Genomic DNA, 14,980 nt, shown 5'->3' with positions numbered 1-14,980 from the left:
ACCTTTGCTGTCATCTCCAAAAGTGATACTTGGGCCAGCTCTCTCTACAAACTCTGTGAGCAGGGTAGAATCACCAGTCATGTGTCTTGAACAACCACTATCCAAGTACCAAAGATTCCTTCTGTTTCCCTGCACACATCAAAATCAAATCAAGTTGATTTTGGTACCCAAGTTTCCTTGGGTCCTGCCTTGTTAGATTTCTTCTTCTGTTTCTTAGGTTTTAACTCATTTGACTTAGGAATTTCAGATTCTTCCTTAGTCATTTGGGTTGGGCCTTTGAAACCACTAGATGCTACAGAATTATTATGCATGTTATGGCTAACAGGAAATGGCATGCTTGGTGCAAACATGTTATTCCAGTAAGGCATGCTAAATGGCATTTAAGGCATATTGTATGCAGCATAATATGGATTAGGTGCAAATGGCATATTAGCAAACTGTGCATTCATGTTCTGTGTAGGCATAGCATTAACAGGCATAGGAGGCATGGCATTCATGTTACAGAATTGAGGCTGAACAGACATGGGAGTAGGCATGGCAGATTTGCAATTAACAGACAAATGATTTACACTACCACATTTGACACAGATTTTTCTAGGAGCATATTTGTCAGGTGTGTAGTTGTTATGTTTGTTAATCACTACTTTACCATTCCTATTGTTTTTCCTTTTAGTTTCTATTTTTACCTCTATCTTCTCAAGTCTGTCACTCAACTGTTTGACAGTCATGTGACCAACATTAGCCTTCTTCCCTTTCTTGGCTTGACTTGACTCCCCTGAAACAAAGTTCTTGGAAACAGACCCATACTTTTCTTTTAGCTTGGTTAATTTGGATTTACTAATGGGTTTGTTCACAGCCGATGGATGAGGATTTTTATCATTCGACGGATAACATATTTTGTTATCCGACGGATAGTCCTCATCATCCGTCGAGTCTAAATCTGCCAGCAATCCATCTACCAAAAAAGGTTCTAGTTTCCCCTTATTCTTTTTCCAGGCTTCATCACAAAAGGACTCAATTCCTTGAACCTTGGTGATTTGAGCATGAACATCTCTGGATATTTTCCATGCTTTAATCACCTCCTGTTCACGATCGAGCTGCTTCTTTAAAATTTCTTCCTTTTTCAAGGACTCAGTTAATTCCTCCTTAGCAATTCTGCACTCAATTGTTAGTTTCTCAAACTCAACAAACTGAGACTCAAGCACATTATTCATCTCACTCAAAAACAAGTTATTTTCTTTGATTTTAGCATTTTCTTTAGTGAGGGACTTAAGTGTAACACGCAAATGATACAATTCTGTAGACATGTCATTTATTGCATCATTACACTCAGCTTTAGATAAATGTGCAAAGTTTATAGTAATTACCTGATTGCTTGAGAAACTTGTCTCTGTTTCATCAGACTTGGCCATAAGGGCTAGATTGACATAGCTGATCTCCTCATCTTCATCCAAACCATCAGCTGCCCAGTCATTCTCTTGTGTAATAAAAGCCCTTTCCTTCTGTTTGAGTAGATCAAAGTATTTTTGCTTATAATCCACAGACTCAAATCTCTTCTTACTAGAATCTGACTTTCTACACTCATTTGCAAAATGCCCTGCCAAGCCACATTTGAAACACTTGAATTTTGACTTATCCACCATGTTTCTATTTGGCTTGGTAGCTCCAAAGTTCTTCTTGAGCTTGAGCTTGGCAAATCTTCTTAAAAGGAATGCTAGGTGCTCATCAATGTCCTCCATGTCATCTTGACTCAAAGAATCTTCACTTTCTGTAGCTAGCCCTTTACCCTTGCTTTCACAGGCCTTAGAAGTTGATTCCACAGCTTCCATTTTCACTTCCTTCTCCTTTTCCAGTTCAGCAACTAGTGCAATGGATCCTTCTTTCTTCTTTCCTCTCTCCATTCTTTCATCCTGCTCTATTTCAAGCTCATAGGTCTTCAGAATGCCATACAACTCTCCAAAGTAAACTCCTTATAATCTTGTGAGTTTCTCAATGAGACTGTCATTGGTTTCCATTCCTTTGGAAGAGATCTGAGAAATTTTAGATTGGAGTCTTTAGTCTGATAGATTCTCCCATGCAATTTAAGAGCATTTAGTTGCTTTTGGAATCTACTAAAAATGTCAGTGAGTGACTCACTTTCTTCATTGTGAAAATGATCATATTGCTGAATCAGGAGCTGTATTTTATTTTCTCTTACTTGCTCAGTACCATCACAGATTATCTGTATTGTGTCCCAAACTTCCTTGGCAGTCTTGCAGTTGATGATGTTATCGAACATATCTGCATCAACACCATTGAACAGAATGTTCATGGCCTTTTTATCTTTCCTGACTTGTTCAAGATCAGGATCAGACCATTCATGCCTTGGCTTTGGAACTGATGGTTCATTTCCTGTTGCAGCTCTCATTGGAATATGAGGGCCTCTTTCTATGCAGTCCACATAGGCCTCATCTTAAGAAAGCATATGAAGATGCATCTTTACCTTCCAATGATGGCAATTATCTTTATCCAGAAAAGGAATCTTGATTCCAACATCTTTCTTGTTCATCTTGCTGAATTGTTTTGATCTTTAAACTCTTTGTAGATTAAGAGCTTGCTCTGATACCAATTGTTAGTCCCTTAACAATATAGCAAGAATTACAGAAGGGGGGTTGAATGGAATTCTTTATCTTTTTCTTGAAATAAAAGTGTTCAACTCAATTATAAATATATCTGTTTTGATTAGCACAATGCGGAATATAAACTTTAATGAATCAAAACAAGAGTAATTAAAAACAAGAGTCTTTAAAAACTTTCTGGTGGATTTAAACAATTCCACCAGAGATATATATTAATATATCGAGAGAACTCTGTGTGCAAAAATGCTCACAGCTGCTTTTACAAGATAGAACAACTAAGAACACAGGAAATGCTAAAGATAGTGCTTACAAAGATTTCTCTATGTTTGTTTCTAAACTAACTTAGTTTTCTCTTAGTTCTTTTATTTGCTACTCTCTTGGTTTATATATATTACCAAGATTACAAAGTCAAAAAGAACTGAATAAATATAAAATCTAACAGTCTTGAACTTTGCTGCTTTTCGTCCTCTATTACCCAGTTAATAGGCTTCCACAGTGTTTGTATCCAATCTCGACGGCTGTGTGTCAGCTTTCACTGTTCAACTGATGTTTGAATCTTGATATTATCATCCGTCGACTTTCAGATCATCCGTCGATGACTTACTTGATCATCCATCGACTGCTATTTTGAACATCCGTTGAAAGTCATTTGATCATCCGTCGAAGCTTTGTTAAGCATCCGTTAATAGCTATTTTGGCACTTGACTTCATTTCACTTATACAGAATTACAAGACATTGCTTATGTACAGTTAATCAACCTATTCTGCATATCTAGTTAAAGTCAACATGACTTATATGCTACTACAGATTCTATACAAAGGTGCATACAACACTGTGCTACAAACTTATCATTATATAAGCTACTCACTCGATGGATAATAAATTACTCATCCGTCGGTACTCAAACTGAGTTATCCGTCGGGACTATAATTTTTATCCGTCGAGTGCTACATTATTTCACTAAGTAAAATCTACTTAGATGTTTTGTTTAGGTAATCATCAAGTGCACAACATATTCACAACAAGCCGTTTTTCGATATTCCCGGTCTACAGTATGAAGAGCAACTCAAGATAATAGTTTGTGATAATTTTGTTGATACTTCGGACAAACCTTCGGTATCCGACTTAACTCCTCTTTTTTTGCTTCTATTTAAACTATTCCATACAAATGTGTTGCCTAGGAAGAGTGGTAGGGATAAAGTTACCTTTTAGGATTCGGTGTTATTTTCTGTGTTTATTAAAAAAGTTTCTTGTGATATTACGTCATTGGTCATTAGGAATATGAGTCATTGTTTGACTCATGAGTCCATGCATCTACCATACCCTGCCATGTTAACCAAAAAATTTTAGTATTTTTGTGTTTCGTTTGATTTGGTGAAAATTGAAAAGTTTTTGATTGTCTTTGATTTGTCTGTGTTGTCGGCTAATAAGATTGTTGTTACTGAGTCGAATGATATTGTTTTTGATGATTCCCATAGGACTTTTGGTGGTATTCCAAAGTCACCAAATTATGCTTCTGACCCATTTGATCAAAATACCAATTCAGTTTTGAACTCTCTTTTGGCCAAACTTAATGAAAATTCTGAGGCCTTAGCTTCCTTGAACCAGCACTTTGCTTCTGTTGAGTCTTTAGGTTCCCTCACCTCTCAGGTCAGTATGATGCGTGCATCATATGAGTTGTTCAATAAGACTGTGGATTTTGAGTTTGGTACATTGCAAGAGGGTATGTGTTCGACTTCTAAGGCATGGGATAATGAGTTTGTTAAGTTGTTTTTCCAGCTGGGTTCCGAGACCAAATTTTTATCTCAACAGCTCTCGGCCATGCAAGACAAGGCTAAAATGTATTGCCACCGTAAGAAGGATTGGATCGGCGATTGTACTCTTGAAGAGATCAATGCTCCGTTTCCTCTTCCAGCTATCCCTCCTTCGTCTATTTTCGGCATGACCCGTGAAGAATATAAGTCAAAGATTTTTTAGTGGATCCAGGAACGTGATGGTAAAGCTCCTGACCGAGATGACTTCGATAAATTATTTTCAGGGTATGATCAAGAACCTGTCTTCCCAGCTAAGAAGGATGCTAGGAAGGACAAGAAAGGCAAACCCCCAGTCAACATATATGATTCTGACTGACCATTTTATGTGATGAAGGGGGAGAATTTTTTTATATTTATTTTGTATTTTGAATCTTCTTAAGACTTAAGACTATGGTTTCTGTTGGTGGTTTCATTTTGTTTCATAGTATGATGATTTGTTGGATGTTTGATGGTTTTGAACTTGGTTTTTTTGGTACTTATTTCTTAATATTACAAACCTGGAACCCTGGTTTAATGGGTGGGTTTCTTTATTATGTTTATCTATTATCCAGTTCATAATATGTTTGAGACTGTCTCTTTTACTTGTTGTGTCTCATTTACATATCATTGTCTCATTCATACATCTGTTGCATTCTTATCGTAAACTGTAAAATATATTATGCTGTTACTAACTTTCCTTGAACAGGGTTTTAAGTGTTTTTGATAGGGGGAGCTTTCGTTCTCTTTATCATCATCATAAATGGGGGAGAATGTTAACTTACGAGTTTATGATGATATTATTTCAGACATTCAACCGAGAACACAGCAACATAATTTCCGAGAATGCAGTTTCGATGAAGACATTTTGTTAAGGTTTATGTATATCTTGTTTGACTGGATAAACTACTTCTACCTTATCTCAAATAAACCCTACCTAATAAACCTTGTTTGAACTATTCAACACTTATCTTTTACTTGGTTTATCTCTTTGAAACAAACTAACAAATTACTCTTTAATGGATTATTCAAATTATTTTCAGACAAAACAATTTCAACCTTATCTATCTTATCAGATGTTTGAAAATCAAATCTGTTAGAACTTGTGCCTACAAATAAAACTTGTATATTCAGATTTGAAATTAATTCTTACACACCTTATTCTTCATCTGAAACATCACTCATGTTCTTCATTCTTCTATTGAATATCCAGTCGAGCAAGATTATAGATTAAGTTGTAATTCACATATTTATTCTTTATAACGTGTATTCATATCAACTTGTGCCGCGTTGTGGCAAGTGCTTGATTTGAGAAGAATAGCCAAGGTAGCCAATGGGCTAGGATATAGCAGGTGTGCTAGGTAGCAAGTGTGCTAGGGAAAGATTTCTTTCAGGGCTATCTTTTGTAATCAAGGAAAAGATTGTAAGTTCTTTTATTGAAGTTGACATGGGGACTTGGATGTAGGCCATAGACTAGGTGTAGGGGCTGAACCAAGTGAAAACTCTTGGTGTTTTGCATTGTTTGATTTCCTTATTACTATATTTACATTTCATTAATTTATATTCTACAGAGTTAATTGAGACTATCTCGTTGAATGTCTCATTCGTAAAGGGTCTGTCCCATTTATAACAGAGACTGTCCCATTTGTCTAATCAATTAGAATATCGTATACATAGATTGTGCATTTAAATTTCATTAAGACTCTAAGGCTTATAGATTAAACTAAATATATTTCAATCTTTTTATAGAGTGCTGCCTTTTCTGCTGCCACAGCACACTCTCGAGCTACACCCTGCATAAACCACATGCATAGCAATGAGCCTCATCCATTTAGTTGTGAAAGATGGACTAGGAATATGAAATAAAAAGCGGGACAGGATAGCTCAATCATACTTCTAAGTTCTAACTCATCCACATCAATTTGAACACTACAAGAAAAACGGCCATTTCCTACCAGCGTTTTGGTAGGAAATGGCCTAAATCTGGTAGGAAACGGGGTCAATTCCTACCAACGAGCTTGGTGGGAATTGCTCAAGTCAGAATTGCTCCTTGGTAGGAATTGGTGCTTGTATCTCAAATGGTCCCCACTTGACAAGTGGTTGCCCATGTGGCATGCCACATGGTCGACCACATCACCTGTCACGTCAGCTGCCACGTCACATAATTGGGGACCCAGTTGTTGAGTTGGATTGTGGGACCCAGCCACGTGTCCTGCCATGTGACAATTTACACAGTCACTTTTTTTTCCTACCAGAATTGGTAGGTTTTGATTGAGTATTTCCTACCAGAATCGGTAGGTTTTAATTAGGAAATGGTAGGTTTTTTGGCAGAAGTCATGAAAATGGACATTTCCTACCACCATTTTAGTTTGAATGCGGTAGGAAATAGCTTAAATGTGGTAGGAAATGTTGGACCATTTAAAAAATATATATTTTGTTGATATAAATGTAGAACAAATTGTACATAACTAACAGCTAAATTATAGCATGCAACAATAACCAAAATTAAAAAAAAATCATCATAAAGCACAATCCGGAAACATATCACCATTATAATATAAAAAGTTAAAATTACATCTTCATAACAATTGTTCAATATTGGATATAATTCATTGAAATAATTAATAGATATTTAAAAGGTTTAAACTAATCATCTTCAAGTTTTCATCATCGTTCAATCTTTTGTCGTCATTCTTTGTAATGTCTTCATTATCGTCATTGTTTTTTCCATTTTCTTGGCCTCAAATGAATAAAATCTACATAAGAAGAGTAAATAAATGTTAGTAATCATTAACACACATAAAAATTAATTACATTTAGTAAAAATTAAGAAGAATTACATAAAAACTATAAAGCAATCAAGATTATAATATATGTTATGAAGATTGAAATGCATACATATATAAGAGATGGTTAATATGAAGAAGATGAAAATATTTATCAAAAGAGAAGAAGAAGATGAAGAAATTGTAAAATGAAATTTTGGTAGAGTAGATGAAAATGAAAGTGAAAAGAGAAAGATAGTAGTTTATAGATTCAAGTCACCTATTTCCTACCAATATTGGTAGGTTATGGGTTCGGGTGCAATTTTTAAATTTTTTCATTTGGTTTTGGCTCCATATTTGAAATTTTCGTTTTTTTGTTTTGGCTCCATGTTTGAAATTTTTGTCAAATTGGGGTTTATTTCCTACCAATATTGGTAGGTTTTGAATTGGGCAAATTTTTTGAATTTTTTGATTTTGTCTCCATATTTGAATTTTTTTTATTTGGCTCCATGTTTGAAATTTTGGCAAAACTAAAGTTTATTTCCTACCAATATTGGTAGGTTTTGAGCTTGGAGAAATTTTTGAATTTTTTATTTTGCCTCCATGTTTGAATTTTTTTTATTTGGCTCCATGTTTGAAATTTTCATGAAACTAAGGTTTATTTCCTATCAATATTGGTGGGTTTTGAGTTTGGCGAAATTTTTGAATTTTTGGTTTTGGCTTCATGTTTAAAATTTTAGTTTTGGCTCCATATTTGAAATTTCGTGAAATTAGGGTTTATTTCCTTCCAATATCGATAGACAGAGCTGTTCACGACTGAACCGATCCGAGTTTTGATCGAACCGAGCTTTTTTTTGCGAGCAGAGCCGACCCGAGCTTTTTTATCGAATAAAATATTGTGTTCCAGCTCGAACTCGTTAACTAACGAGTCAAGTCGAGCGGATCTGAATACAAGTTTTCTCCATCAATACGAGCCGAGTCAAGCCAAGCCAACCTGAAGTAAAAAATTATGGTCCAATCGTTGGTTTACTGTTAAAATAGCAAATCAAATACATTTATTTTTCTAAAAAAATTGTCATATTAATAATATATATATATATATATATATATATATCTTGATATCTGTACGATTGAATCATTCATAAATACTTTTTAAAAAAAAATCAAAATCTCAATATTAGAGTAACCACTAGTAAGAAGAACTGGTCAAACCATTTTTTAATTGTTAAAATAACAAATAAGATAAATTTATTTTTTTTGAAATTTTTTATCATATCACCAAAATATATAAATCTTGATATCCGTACGGTTGGATCATTCATAATATTTTTAAATAATTGAAGCATTAATACAAGACCAAACAGTAGTTAGAAGTACTATTCAAACAATTGGTAGATTGTTAAAATAACAAACAAATTAATTTTAATTTTTTCTAAAAACATTTTCATGTCACTAAAATATATAGATCTTAAGATCCATACGGTTGGATCATTTTTAAATATTTTTTAAAAAATTGAAACATCAATATGGTACTAAACGCTAGTTAGAAGAACTAGTCAAACTACTAGTTGACTGCTAAAATAACAAACCGAATACATTTGTTTTTTTCAAATAAATTTATAGTATCACTAAAATATATAGATCTTGACATCTGTACGGTTGGATCATTCATAAATATTTTTATAAAAATCAAAATATGAATATGGGAATAAATATTATTTAGAAGTACTATCCAAACCATTGGTTGATTGTTAAAATAATAGGCAAAATAAATTTATTTTTTATAAAAAAAAAATTATATCACTAAAATATATAGATCTTGACAACCGTACGGTTGGATCGTTCATAAATATTTTAAAAAAAATCAGAATTTCAATATAAGAGTAAACACCAATAAGAATTACTAGTCAAACTACTTGTTGGTTGTTAAAATAGCAAACCAAATACATTTATTTTTTTCTAATATTTTTATCATATCACTGAAATATATAAATCTTGATATTCATATGGTTTGATCATTTATAAATATTTTTTTAAAAAAATCAAAATATCAATATTAGACTAAATACTAGTTAGAAGTATTTTTCAAAAAAAATGGTTGATTGTTAAAATTTCAATATAGGACTAAACGTTAGTTAGAAGGATTGGTCAAACTACTGGTTGACTTTTAAATTAGCAAACGGAATAGATTTATTTTTTTCGAATAGTTTTATCATAACAGTAAAATATATAAATTTTATCATCCGTACGGTTGGATAGTTCATAAATATTTTTTTAAGAAACTGAAGCATTAATCTGAGACTAAACACTGGTAAGAAACACGTATCAAATTTGTGTTGATTGTTAAAATAGCAAACCAAATATATTTATTTTTTAAAAAAATTATCATATCATTATAATATATACAATATCATGACATCCGTAATGTTGGATTAATAAAAAAAATGAAAAAAAATCATAATTTGTAACTTTCGAAAGCTCATAAACTATGAATATAAAAGCTAACTCAAACATCGAACAATCTCGCTCTTCGTCTTATTTATAATTATTTTCTTATTCAATTTTTTTTACTATAAAATGACATTTCACTATTAACATATTAATTTATTGAAACGTTTTCTTATTTTAATATATTTTTTGATATTAATTATATCTTTTTAAAAAAATAGAAATACTGGACTGTAAGTATAATCAACTAACTTTAGAGTTTCACTACTAACCTAAATAGATATTTATAACTTTGGAGTTTGAACAAAAATATGACAAACAATGGACAAAAAACACGAAAAATCACATTTTTCTTAGTTTCCACCCATTTCCTACCAATATTGGAAGGAAACGACCTTGAATTATTAATTTTTTTTCATGTTTCGAAAAAATATTATTTACTTTTAATAATATATGGACTAGTGATGTGGATGGTGGGGCAGTGTTAGTATAAAATTCTATCAAAACCTACAAAGATCGGTAGGAAATAATTTCCCACCAAACTTGGTAGGAAATAGTCTCAGAATAATGATATTATTTCTTTTCTTGAAAAAAAAAGTTTAACACTTAAAACATACGAGGGCTGATGGCGTGGTTGGTGGGACCATTTCAGTATAAAATTATGGTCAAAACCTACCAAAATTGGTAGTTTTTGAGTTTCCTACCAATATTGGTAGGTTTTGATACTTGCGTGTACAAAATCTGGGCCCCACTTAAAGCGATTCTTACCGGATTACATGTCGGTAGAAATTGCTTTATCATTTCCTACCAAATTTTTCTGGTTTGATTTGTTTGGTAGAAAAAGGTCATTTTTCTTGTAGTGGAATGAAATACACTCTTACATACTTAGCAGCGAGTATCATCAAGTCGCGAATTATAGGTTACATGGTGTGACAAAGTCCATACCTTGTAGTCGTGAAATGAATAACTATCTTCGAAGAAACATTAAAAATAATGAGATTGATGTCAAACTCGGATATGTAACAATTTGTGGAGTGCAACATGGAAGATTCAATATGCAACAAATATGTAAAGCTTGGTTTTTGTATATGACCAGCTTATAGGACTGAAAATGGCTTTTTTTTCATTTAGAATAGAAGTGGAATATTAACAAGTCGTTGGCTCCATCAGAAGCAAACTTCTTTGGCATGAACGATTCGCTGGCTCCCTGTGCAGTATACACACCCATCTTTCTTCTCTTTTTTTTCCTGGATTAACTACAAAATTTTAAGAACTTTTTTCGGTTTCCAGCTTATTGCGGTAGTGGGAATTTTAATAAATAGTATATACCTTTGTATTTTTTTTTGGAAATGATCGAATATGCATTAAATCATCGAAGCATCATACAAAAGACTCTCCAGCACTATATGTGGAGGAGAAACGAAATCGTTAAAGCAATTAACCACGCAAGGCACCCTAGCTAACAAATGGGCAACCTTGTTGGCTTGCTTTTTAACAAACAAGATAGAAATGTCTGGGCGACTGCTAATTAAAAACCGACACTCCTGTAACATACTTCCAACTTCAAGGTGATTTGTCGTCCCTTTCGTGATGGCCTCCACTGTAAGCAAAGAGTCACTCTCGATCTCAGCATTCATAATACCCAGATGAAGCACCCACCTGATAGCCTCCAACACCCCTCCTGCCTCAGCTTCAAAAACTGATACTTCACCCTCTCGACAGAAGTTACGAGCTAAGCAGAACTTTCCCACATGGTCTCTTAGGATCATTCCAGCTGAATAATTAACCCTTCCTACAATCACTGATGCATCCACGTTTACTTTAAACTTACCCTCACTTGGAGCTGTCCAATGAATAGCCTGCCTATGACAATTCTGCAATCTTGAACTGGTTTTGCTAGAAGGCCTTTGAATCTGCACCTTACGCCACTGAGAGATTTGACTACTACTGCATTGCACCGCTATATCCGGAGACATTCCTTTATTCTCCCAAACCTTAAAGTTACGAGCTGTCCAAATACCCCATAACACTGTAGCCAATTGCACCAGTTTCTCACTACTACTGCTTGCCAAATTCTGTAATAGCCAATCCGGGCACGACTCAACAGAAGAAGTATCAAAGTGAAAATCCAAAATTCTCCAACACTCCTTGGCAAACCTACAGTCCAGAAATATATGCATTAAGTGCTCAACATCAGACATACACATAGGACATAAGATAGTAGTCTGAACTCCCTTCCCTCTCAGAATGTTGCGAACTGGTATGTTGTTTCTGCAGATACGCCAAAGAAACATTCTGACTTTGTGAGGAACTGCCAGCTTCCACAACTTCGCCCACCCCAAACTATTCGTCTCCCGTCTGCACTCACTGAACTGATCATGCCAGAATTTATATCCAGATTTCGCCGAATACCTTCCATCATTAGTAAAAGTCCAGGCAGTACGATCTGGAACCTGATTACTCGGGATAGGTAAAGCCAAGATTGCTTTGGCGTCACTATTCGAAAATAGATTATTCACCTTTGTAACATCCCATTTCTTTACACCAGGAATAAACAGCTCGCAAACCTTCATTTCCCTAGATGAAATACCAGCATAAGAACTATCCGTTCTGAAATGATCCTTACCTCTGATCCATTGATCCTCGAAGACTCTAATGTCTTCCCCATTCCCAATTACCCATCTAAAACCCCCCTTCAAAACTTCCTTCGCTTGCCACAACCCAGACCAAATGAAGCTATCACCTCCACCCCTTTTTGCTTCAAACAGATTCGTTGATTGAAAATAACGCGCCTTAAATACCCTAGCAACCAAAGAATCAGGATTATTTAGGAAGCTCCAACAATGCTTTCCTAATAATGCAAGATTGAACCCATACAAATCCCTAAACCCCAGACCTCCTGCTCCTTTTGGCATACTCATGTTCGTCCAAGACAACCATCTTATTCCTTTCTTGTTAGCATCATTCGAACCCCACCAAAAACTGTTCATCATTTTCTCCAGCTCCTTGCACAAGGATTTTGGTAATAAAAAGCACGACATAGCATACGACGGTACAGCTTGAGCCACATTACGAAGGAGAACAGCTTTCCCCGCTTTAGACAAACATTTCTGACTCCATCCTTGAATCTTAGACCATAGCCGATCCTTCAAAAAATTGAAAACTTGCTTTTTAGATCTACCTATAAGAGAAGGTAGACCTAAATACCGTCCCTCAGACAGATCATGATAAACTTCTAAAACATTCTTGATCTCGACTTGTTTATCTAGTCTGACATTAGCACTAAAATAAATCCCAGACTTTTGAAAATTGATTGCTTGCCCTGATTGTTCTTCATATTTTTTCAGAATCAATTTAATCTCCTCTACTTCCTCCATAGATGCCTTGCAAAATAAAAAGCTATCATCTGCAAAAAGTAAGTGTGTAATAGCTGGTGCCTGAGCATGAATTTTACAACCAGAAATCTTCCCATTTTCTGCTGAATTCCTGATAGCCCCTGAAAGTCCTTCCACACAGAGTAAAAAAAGATAGGGTGACAAAGGATCACCCTGTCTCAACCCTCTCTTCGGAATGACAGGTCCTATTTGATTACCATTGAAATTCACTGAATATGAGACCGTTGACACACAAAGCATTACCCAAGCAACCCATTTACTAGAAAAACCCTTCTGCTGTAATTGATGTTTCAGAAACTTCCAATCAACTCTATCATAGGCCTTGCTAACATCGAGTTTCAGAGCTACTACTCCCTCACCACTTCGTTTTTTCTGTTTCATATAATGCAGCATTTCAAACGCTACAAGCACATTATCCGTAATGCTTCTACCAGGGACAAAAGCTGATTGATTTTCAGAGATAATACTTGGTAAAATCTCACGAAGACGATTCGATAAGACCTTTGCAATGACTTTATAAAGTACATTGCATAAAGCAATTGGCCTTAAATCCTTCATCGAATCTACATTATCTTTCTTCGGGACCAAAACTACAGTAGTGTCATTTAAACTAGCAGGGAAAGACAATTCGTTCAGCCAATTAACACAACAGTGAAACATTTCCTTACCCAACAGATGCCAAAAATTTTGGAAAAATGCTGGATTTAGCCCATCTGGACCTGCACTCTTGTCTGGATGCATTTGCTTTACTGCTGTTGAAAACTCCTCAAACGTGAACTCCTGCACCAGCCTCGAATTCTGCTCTTCTGAAATTACAGCTTCAAAATTAGTCAGACTCTCTTCTCGCACATTGTCTATAGAGCAAAAAACTCTCTCAAAGTATTGCCTCACTATATCACACATACCATCCTGATCAGACACTACCTCCCCATCTTCGTTTTTTAATTTAGTAATGATGCTTCTCTTCTTCCTTGTTGTTGCATATGCATGAAAGTATTTAGTATTAGAATCACCTTCCAATAACCAAAATGATTTTGCTCTTTGTCTCCAATGCACTTCCTCTTGAATTAACAGCTCCTCCAACTTGCTTCTCTCTTCAAAATAACATTTAACTTGCTCCTCATTTACACACCCTTCATACAGACTCAGCCTTTCTTTTTGTTTTCTGATTTTCTCCCTAAACTTATTAAAAAATATATGCCCCCATTTCTCCATGAAAGAAGACAAATCCAACAGCTTTGGCAGAAAATGAATCGGAGCTAAACTTCTCCAGTAGCTAGAAACTTCCTTCAGAAATGACTCTTCCTTCAACCATATATTCTCAAATCGAAAACGAAACTTTCTCCTCGAATGGTTAACATTGTAAAGCTCCATCTGCACTGGTTCATGGTCAGAATAGATCGAATGATAAACTGTCAACTTGCATAAAGGAAATAAGTGCCACCAAGAAATTGAAGCAAAAGCTCGATCAAGTCTTTCCCTCACCCACTCTTCTTTTCCCCTACCTTTCTCCCACGTAAAATTACCACCCATCAACTCAAGTTCAATTAAACCACATTCTTCAATCGTCTGCTTAAAACCATCCAGCAACCATTGTGGGTGCTTATGAATACCTTTCTTATCATTCTCATTAAGCATATCATTAAAGTCTCCAATCAACACCCAAGGCAGTGATGACTTACTACTCAATGCTTTAATAAAATTCCAGGAATCTCTCCTACGAGCTCTCTCCGGATAGCCATAGAATCCAGTCAACCTCCAAACTGGAACATTATTATTTAAAATATGAACATCAACATGGTTAATATCAGAATCAAAAACAGAACACTGAACACTTCTGTCCCAAAACAATGCCAAGCCTCCACTTCGACCCACACTATCTACAGACCAACAGCTGTCGAACCCCAGCTTAGTACTAATCTTTTTTATTTTACTAGCATCAGAAAGAGTTTCGATCAAAAAC

The sequence above is a fragment of the Apium graveolens genome, chromosome 1 (genome assembly GCF_009905375.1).
Source record: "Apium graveolens cultivar Ventura chromosome 1, ASM990537v1, whole genome shotgun sequence".
Taxonomy (NCBI): Eukaryota; Viridiplantae; Streptophyta; class Magnoliopsida; order Apiales; family Apiaceae; genus Apium; species Apium graveolens.
This window is presented reverse-complemented; position numbering follows the sequence as displayed.